We start from the raw sequence: 9,881 nt of genomic DNA on the forward strand, positions 1-9,881 counted from the left end.
TAATTGCTGTATGAGTTTCAAGGAAGGAGACTAGCTTACAAAGAGCAGAGCCTTCGGAGGCTTGCATGAAAACGAGAGAGCCATGTCAGTAACTTACCAAGTCCTTAATATAGAAAGCAGAACAAGAAATCTTAGGCTTGCTACAGCTGATTATTCAGAAGACGTTTGTGTCCAATATCTCAGGAACACCACTTTGACTACAGGCGTTTTCGAGTACAATTCCAATACGCAGGATATGACGCTTTATTATGGCTGTCGGCCTCTTACAAATCTTCCATCTCTGCCTAGAGGACTCTCCAGTCAATGCGAGTGCGAGATAAATGGAACTGGAATCGTAGGATATTATGTAACAAGGAATATTACAGAGTCGTCCTTTGGCGAACTTGCCAATCTAATAAGCACTAATTTGGGATTTGTAACGACAGCGTCACCGTTCCAGTCCTGAAATCAGAAGTCCAGGCAGTGGAGGATAATCCAAATGCAGATAATCTGACAGAGGGGCTTAAAGTTGGTTTTGAGCTGCAGTGGTTTGCGAATGATTCTTTTTGTGACTTATGTGTAGACTCCTGTGGGCAGTGTGGGTACAACCACCACTCGAGTGAATCACTTTGTTACTGCTCAGGTGGATCTTATCTGAGCACCTGTCCACAAGGTACATCTCCTTTCTTCTTAGGCCTGTTTAAAATCACGTGTAGAGGGAATGTTTAACCATTTAAGACATAGGGTGTCAGTTTCCTGTGTTATTCACCAGCTTTTACTCACAGTTATTTCTGCCTTAATTTTGACCTTCTGAAGAACATCCTCGATTAGGATAATGTTCTTCTTTCATTCAACCAAACGATGAAGCGTTAGGTTGAAGAAGTTTTGAAGAAAAATTTTCTGAAAGAAAATTGAAGAAGCTTGAAGAACAGGGGAAATATATGGAAGAAACTGTATACCAGAGAATCAAAGGCAAACATAGCATAACGATTGCATTTTCATTTATATACTCTCCAAAATAATTGCAAGGTCCTTAGATTCAGCTTTAGAGGTGAGTCAGCTAAGCACAGTAAACAATATATCGTTTTCTGTGCACCAGCAACGGTAACAAGCTTGGAATAACAAACATGGCTGTTAAGCCTTTTAACAGAAACACCAAAACGATAGCACTAATGTGCGTACAAAGAAAATTAGAAGAGCATGGCCTCAACGACACAAAGAGGTGTCGTATAACTTAAACCAAAGACAATCAAAACGGCTCATATACCTACCGTTTCACTGCAGCTAATACAAATAAGTAAAATGACATAATGACCAACGTTTTGACACTTAAAGCTTTGACAAATAGAATCAAACGGCACCGTATGAGAATCACTCTTATTCAACCTTCAGTTATCTGTTGGCTCCCGCCAAACCATCAACTAGATTTAGAATCACATCTTCAACATAGCCCCATGATTCTTAATATGGTGAACTCCCTAACATGATCTTAGGTACTCAAATCTTTCTTTTCCCAAGCTCTTAGTAAAAATATCAGCTATTTGCTCCTCTATGTTGCAGTGTTGAAGCTCAATCTCATTATCTTTCATAACCTCCCTCGAAGCATGATATTTGACTTTTATATGCTTGGTCCTACCATGCTGTAGAGGGTTCTTTGCTATAGCAATAGCAATCACATTGTCAACATAAATAAGTGTACCTTTTTCTTGCTTAAAACCCAAATCAAGCTACACCTTTCTCAGCCGCATTGCATGATTGTTAACAGCAGCACAAGTAATGTATTTTGCTTCAATTGTAGACTGAGCCACCACTTGTCATTTCTCTGAATTTCAGGTAAAAATAGCATTACCAAACGAGAAATGGAAACCCCTGTAATCTTGGAATCATCAAGAGAACCAGCCTAATCAATGTTAGTATAACCAAGTAATTGATTGCTTTTCTACTTCAAGTACTTTAAGCCAAAATCTATAGTGCCTTTAACATACCTCAAAATCCTCTTTAACTGTTGTAAAGTGAGCTTCAGAGGGGTTTTGCATAAATTTGGACAGCAAGCAAGTATCAAACATGATATCAGGTCCTGTTGCAGACAAATACAGTAGAGAACCAATTATACTTTTGTAAGTTTGTCTATTTGCCGTGGCATAGCCATTTTCTGTACTGAACTTTGCACCAATGCAGAGAGGAGTACTGACAAGCTTACATGAACTCATATTAAACTTCTTTAATAGGTTTTTAGCATACCTTGTTTGATGCAAAACTACTTGATCAATAACCTAAACAACTTCCATCCCTAGAAAATATGTCATTAACCCCAGATCAGTCATTTTAAACACTTTCATCATTTAAAACTTAAACTCAGTCAATGACTTTTCTTCAGGTCCAATGATCAGAAGGTCATCTACATATAAAGCAACAATGATTGACACTGCATCATTTGATCTCTTCACATAATGAGTCGAATCATTTGCACTTCTTTGAAACCCTTGGTCCTTGAAATGCTCATCAATTCTAGTATACCAAGCATCAAGAGCTTGTTTTAGTCCATACAAGGCCTTAATTGGCTTACAGACTTTGCCTTTTGACTCTTTTTGTTCATATCCCTGTAGTTGTTTAACATAAATGTCCTCTGAAAGATAACCATTTCGAAAGACTGATTTGATATCTAGGTGATATATTTTCCATCCTCCCTAGTTGACAAAGCAACCAGCATTCTAATGGTATCATGTCTTGCCACAGGTGCATAGATTTCCATATAATCAGCCGTACACACTTGAGTATACCACTTGACCACCAACCATGCTTTATATTTATTTACTGAACCATCAGGATTTACTTTTGCTCTGAAAATCCATTTTACTTTAATTACATTGTTGCCTGCAGGTTTGCCTACCAGAATCTAGGTTCCATTCTTGGTAATCATGTTTATTTCATCGTCCATGGCTAATTTCTAGTGTTTTTCAGAGTTAGCTTCAGTGAAATTTGCAGGCTCAAATATGGCCATATTGCATCTACTATAAACATCCTCTAGTGTTCTTGTACCTCTTACTGTCTTGCTTTCATCTTCAATATTTGATTAATCATCTATGTCAGTCTGTTCATGAATCAAGTTAAGTGCAACCACACTGTCTATCTTTTTGGCACAACCATTTTTTCAATTCTAACTCTAAGTTTCATCAAAGTTCACATCTCTACTTATGAAAATCTTCTTTGTTTCAATATTGTAAAGCCTATAGCCCTTGGAAAACTCACTATAGCCCATAAGCAGTGCTATGACTGATTTATACTTTGACCTTTTTTCATTAGGCACTTTGGCATAACACACACAGCCAAACGTTTTCAGATGTGTAACAGAAGGTTTAGGTTTAAACCACACTTCATAAGATGTTTTCTGCTTCAACACTCTTGTATAGGTTCTGTTGAGTATGCAATTAGTAGTGTTCTCTGCTTCTGCCCAGAATTCTTTTGGTAATTGCATCTGAGGTAGTAGACATCTTCCCATCTTTGGAAGGGTTCTATTCTTTCTTTCTGCCTTACCACTCTATCGTGGAGAATACGTGACAGTAAGCTGATGATGAACACCAAAAACAACCAGAAACTTTTCAAACTCTTATAAGGTATACTCTTTTCCATTATCATTTCTTAGGGTCTTGACCTTCAAACTTGTGAAGTTCTCAACTGATGCCTTGAATTTCAAAAAATTCATTAAGTTAGACTTTTACTTCATAAAATAAATCCAGCAATACCTGGACAAATCATCAATGAATAGTAAAAAGTACTTGCTACCACTCAAACAAGGGGTTTTCATGAGACCACAAATATCAATATGAACTAACTTTAGTTTGTTATTAGCTTTCCACTTGCTTTCCTTAGCAAAAGGTTTTCTTGTTTGTTTGCCAAACTGACGTCCTTTGCAAAGCTTATCTAGTTTGTGATATTAAGCAGACCTTCAACAAGTTCATTAGCAGCCATTTGTGACAATGAGTTATAATTCACATGCCCCAACCTTTTGTGCCATATTTCAGATGCATCTCTTTCACAATAAAGAGCTAAATGATCAGTTTTAGATAGATTAAAAAAGGTAACAATTATTCTTCATTTCAACTGTAAACAACTTAGCTTCATGTGAATCAAACACAATACATAACTTACCCTTGAACAACAACGCATGATTGCTATCTGTCAACTGACCAACACTTAGCAAATTTTGATTTGCCTCAGTTATATAGTGAACACTAGTTATATACTTAGTTCTTAATGCAATTTCTACAGCCATAATGCCAATTCCAATAATTTTCAAGAAGCTCCATTCCCAATTTTAACTTTAGAATTGAAGTTAGTATCAATGTCAGTGAACAAGGCTTTGTTACTTGTAAGATGATGTGAACAAGCACTATTTATCAACCAAATGCTTGTTTTTCCAGAATCATCACCCATCTGAGCCATAAATAGAACTTCTTCATTCTCTTCAGTTTGTTCTGCTACTGTAGCCTGATCTGCAGCTTCTGACTTTTTAGCCTTGCATACCTTCTTGACATTGGACTTATTCCAACAATACTTTGCTGTATGATTTCTCTTCTTATAGTTAGGGCAAGGAGGGTACTTATTTGCTGCTTTACCGTTCTTCCTTTCATTAGCTTTGTTTCCTTTTGCATCATTCTTCTTCGAGACATTTCCTCTGACTTTCAAGCCCTTAGTCTTAGCAACTAAGGCATTCTCAACTAAGTTTTCTCCTCTAAGTGTTTTTCTCTGCTCCTGAGCTAATAGAGCACTGATAAGCTCATTTACTGAGATCTTGGTCAGGTCTTTGGAGTCTTCCAGCGATAATATTTTTGCTTCAAATCTCTTTGGAATACTAACTACGATCTTGTTTACCACTATTTTTTCACTCATTTCTTTTCCCAATTGCCTGAGTTGATTTACCACCTTCAATGGCTTGTCTGTATAGTCCTAAATGTTTTCTTCTTCTTTCATTCTCATTAACTCAAATTACTTGGACAGGTTCAACATCTGCATAGCCCTGGTCCTGGTCTGATCACTGCCTTTATACTTATTTGTATTAGCTGTAGTTGAAAAAGGGTGATTCTCATACAGTGCCTTTATACTTATTTTACCTATTTGTCATTTTACTTTACTTTTTTACTTATTTAAAACAAAATTTTGAAAATATTAAGAGCATTTTTATATAATATAAAGTTTATAATTAATAATAAATTATATAAAAATAGAAAGATAATGTTGGGATTATTTTTGATAGATGAGGATATTTTTGAAACAAAAAGAAAAATTCTCTTGAAAAAGAAGAGTGTCTTTAAAAGAAGAGAGGGAAAACTTTTCTCTAGAATTTTTCCTGAAGCTCTTTTTTTAAAAAAAAAAATTATTTTTTCAAAAAAATTAATTTTTTTAAAAGCTTTTCAAAATCTTTGTTTGGTCCGGATTCTATTTTAAGAGATAGATAAACTGAAAAAAAGACACTAAATATAATTGCTAGATGAGTTGGATTTGTCTCAGGTCTCTTAGGATTAGTGAAACTCATGCATTTGGCACTAGTTATCAAAATTTTCAAAAAGAAATTACTTTTGCTTAACGTAAATCAAAATTCTCCATGGTTGATGTAGTCCCATCAGTTTGTCTTCCATATATGTATTGACTAACTTGACACTTTACAGCTTCAGCTGTTGACTTACTTCCATTCCCTTACAAGTTCCATCTCCACTTGTAAACCTGCTCATTTTGATCGAAATCTCTTCTTAAGAAACTTAGATTTCAATGGTATTAATTAGTACATCAATCTCATCATCAACTATGTTTTTCATATCCAAATCTCTTTCAAATCGTCTTAGGTTTATAATCTGAATTTTCAAAGAGACATCGTTTTCCTTGAAGTCAAAATTTTCTATAATTCATCATTGAAATCTTCCAAGTTTGGTGTTAAATTCTTCTGTCCCCACTACATGCTCCAACTTGTAGCTATGTTTCCCATAGCCATCCAGCTTACTGTGATCATGTCTGACTACGCATCATTTCTAAAATTTTAATAAAAAATAAAATAAGTATAAAATTATTATTATTGTTATTGTTATTATTATTATTATAACGAGTGGTTTTTTTTTTAAGCTAGAGTACTTTCTAATTTTGAAATATTCGAACTCTAATTTTATAAGAAATAAAGTAACTGAACCTTATTAACAATTCGAATATTTTTAAAAATTACTATCCTAACTCTAATCCTAATACATACTCACTGTCTTATAATTACCTTAATTCGTTTAAAAACTCGATTATGTAAAAAAATTATTAAAATACTTTTTATGGGCATCCAATTACCCGAACTCTAATCCGTATCTATATCTATATACAGTAATATTTCTCTTATATATTTCATATAATTCACTAATAATTAAATTAATAAAAACACACAAATAATAAAATTTAAATTTAAATAATCAAAGACAAATATCTCAAACATAATTAATAATTTTATAAGTTATAATTTTTGTAATATTAACACAAAACAAAAAAAAAATGTTTATATTTAAAGTATATATAGTAAAAGTATTTTAGTATATATATCTATAATATATATAAAAGTAGAATGTTTCAATTTCTTTCAATTTTTTTCAATTGAGTTTTCAATTGAATGACAAGTGTCATTCAAGTAGAACTCTTTTTCATTTTTTTAACCTTTCATTTTCTATTGAATTAATTTTTTTTACACCTTATGTAAAAAATAAGTTGTTTTTGACATTTGAAGGGTTTTTTTTTTTTTTTTACTTTTATTTATTTTAATAAAAAATACTTAAAATAATAATTTCTAACTTTTAATACTTAGAAGATAGATTCATTTAATATTTATCAATTATAATTTAATATTATTTTTTATCTATATTCTCTTATTCTGCATGAATTTGAATCTATAATATATAGATATCTCTTTTATACTTAAAATATATATAAAAGTAAGATGTTTCAATTTTTTTCAATTTTTTTTCAATTGAGTCTTCAATTGAATGACAAGTGTCATTCAATTAGAACTCTTTTTTATTTTTTTGACCTTTCGTTTTCTATTGAATTAATTTTTTTTACACCTTAGGTAAAAAATAAGTTGTTTTTAACATTTGAAGGGTTTTTTTTTGTTTTTTTACTTTTATTTATTTTAATGAAAAATACTTAAAAACAATAATTTTTAATTTTTAATGCTTAAAATATAGATTTATTTATCAATTACAATTTAATATTATTTTTTATCTATATTCTCTTATTCTACATAAACATGAATCTATAGTATATAGATATCTCTTTTATACTTAAAATATATATCAAAGTAAGATGTTTCTATTTTTTTCAATTTTTTTCAATTGAGTCTTCAATTGAATGACAAGTGTCATCCAATTAGAACTCCTTTTTTTTTATACCTTTCGTTTTCTATTGAATTAATTTTTTTTACACCTTATGTCAAAAATAAATTGTTTTTGACATTTGAAGGGTTTTTTTTTTGTTTTTTTACTTTTATTTATTTTAATAAAAAATACTTAACAACAATAATTTCTAACTTTTAATGCTTGGAAGATAGATTCATTTAATATTTATCAATTACAATTTAATATTATTTTTTATCTATATTCTCTTATTTTGCGTGAACCTGAATTTATAGTATATAGATATCTCTTTTATACTTAAATGTTTAAATTTCAATAAATATCCATCCAATTCATTATATAAAAGTAGAATAATTGATTGGATCAATTAATTGACATTTGTCATTCTTAATTAAATTAATTTTTTTTACACCTTATGTCAAAATTACATTGCTTTTGACATTTGAAGGTTTTTTTTCTTTTTTCTTTTTATTTATTTTAGTAAAAAATGTTTGAAAACAATAATTTCTAATTTTTAATGCGTATAAAATAGATTCATTTAATATTTATCAATTATAATTTAATATTATTTTTCGTCTATATTCTCTTATTCTGCATCAACCTGAATCTATAGTATATAGACATCTTTTTTGTGCATGAATGTTTAAATTCTAATAAACATCCATCCAATTCATTGAATAAAATAAAAAAGTCAAAAAAGTCTACTCATTTTTCAATATATATGGCACACAGTCATCATTGAATAAATAAATCAATTGAATTTGATAACTTTTAGCCATTCATTTTATATATAAAAAACATATAATACTAGCAATTACTAACTATTTTATATTAATAGGATCTTTACATTATACTATTATCTTATATTCTACAATTGTTTATTTTAATCTATCAATAGTATAGGTTATCTACTTTCTCATTTCTTAATAGTTTGTTATACATTTAATAATTTTTGATAGGATTATCATCTTTTTGGATAAATTCTGTTTTAAATAGGATAACTAATTGGGTCAATTGGTCGTCATTCTCAATTGAATTACTTTTTTTTTACACCTTATGTCAAAGTTGTATTGGTTTTTTACATTTGAAGGGTTTTTTTATTTTTATTTATTTCAGTTAAAAAAATACTTGAAAACAATAATTTTTAATTTTTAATATTTAGAATATATATTCATTTAATATTTATCAATTATAATTTAATATTATTTTTTGTTTATATCCTCTTATTCTACATGAACTTGAATCCATAGTATTTAGACATCTATTTTATATATGAATGTTTAAATTCCAATAAATATCCATCCAATTTATTGAACTAAATAAAAAAGTCAAGAAAGTTTATTCATTTCTTAATATACATAGCACATAGTCATCATTGAACAAATAAATTAATTAAATTTGACAATCTTTAGCCATTCAATTTATATATAAAAGATATATTATTATAAATTAATAATTATTTTATATTGATAGGATCTTTATATTATATGGTTATCTTACATTGTATAACTGTTTATCTTAATCTGTCAATAGTACATGTTATATATTCTCTCATTTCTTAATATTTTATTATTTTATAATCATATATGTAGGTGCAAGTTTTCGGTAATTGAAACCAGAGTAAATAATTAATTTCAATTAATACCAGTTTATTTTTTTTTAATCAGTAAAAACTGGACATTCATGCAGTTGACTAATACAATATTACTTTCTCTACAAACTCTTTTAAAGGTATCAAATTAAAATCAACTCTAGCATAATCAATATTTTCTGTAATCTTTTTCGTAGCATAGCTACCGCACCATCCTAGTATATATAATAGTAATTATATTCCTTATAAATGCACTTAATATATATATATATATAAAGTATATATATTAAAAGATACTGCAAGTTAATTAATAATCATAATTTTATGAATTAATTTAATTAATTATAAGAGTTTATCCATAATTACATGAAATTAAAAGAAAATAACTAAGTATAAAAATTATTCTAATCTCACAACTTCTCTTTAGGTTTATAAATTATAAGTTTATATAAAAAAATAAATATAACATAATTAATAAAAGTAATTATATTGCCATTAAAAGACATTACAAGTTAATTAATAATCAGAGTTTTATGAATTAATTTAATTAACTATATGAGTTTGTCCTTAATTACAAGAAATTAAAAAAAATAGTTAGATTCCAAAACTATTCCAATATCAAAAATATCTCTTTAAGTATATATGTTATAAGTTTATATAAATAATGATATTTATTATAATTAATAATTTTATAAGTTATAATTTTTGTAATGTTAATATAAATAAAAAGTAAATATATTTATATTAAAAATATATATAATAATAATTATATTTCTTTGTAATATGATATAATATTCATATTATTTAAATATAATTAATAATTTTTTAATTTTTTAATTTAAATATATTAATATCATCACATTAATAATTTGACTAATCATATTTTTTTTATATTTTTTTAATTTTTAACTAAAAGAATTTCTTATTAAGTTGAT

This window comes from Theobroma cacao, chromosome 4, assembly GCF_053813885.1.
Source record: "Theobroma cacao isolate CCN51 chromosome 4, ASM5381388v1, whole genome shotgun sequence".
NCBI classification, from domain to species: Eukaryota; Viridiplantae; Streptophyta; class Magnoliopsida; order Malvales; family Malvaceae; genus Theobroma; species Theobroma cacao.